Genomic DNA, 233 nt, shown 5'->3' on the forward strand with positions numbered 1-233 from the left:
TTTAGGCCCCTTTTTTCCCCTCTTCTTTTTAATTATCTAGCACTGGCACTCCATCACTCGTGTCGTTTTCGATGGCCGAGGCTGTGAGGACGAGGTGGCATCCGTTCGTCATCAGCGGAAGGAGGGAGATAAAAAGGCCAGGATGCTGAGATGGAGATGCTGAGGTGAGGGGCTGAGATGAGGCTCCGGTGCGGGGGGGGGGGGGGGGATGCTGCGGTGCGAAGTGGCTGGGA

The sequence above is a fragment of the Penaeus monodon genome, chromosome 34 (assembly GCF_015228065.2).
Source record: "Penaeus monodon isolate SGIC_2016 chromosome 34, NSTDA_Pmon_1, whole genome shotgun sequence".
NCBI lineage: Eukaryota > Metazoa > Arthropoda > Malacostraca > Decapoda > Penaeidae > Penaeus > Penaeus monodon.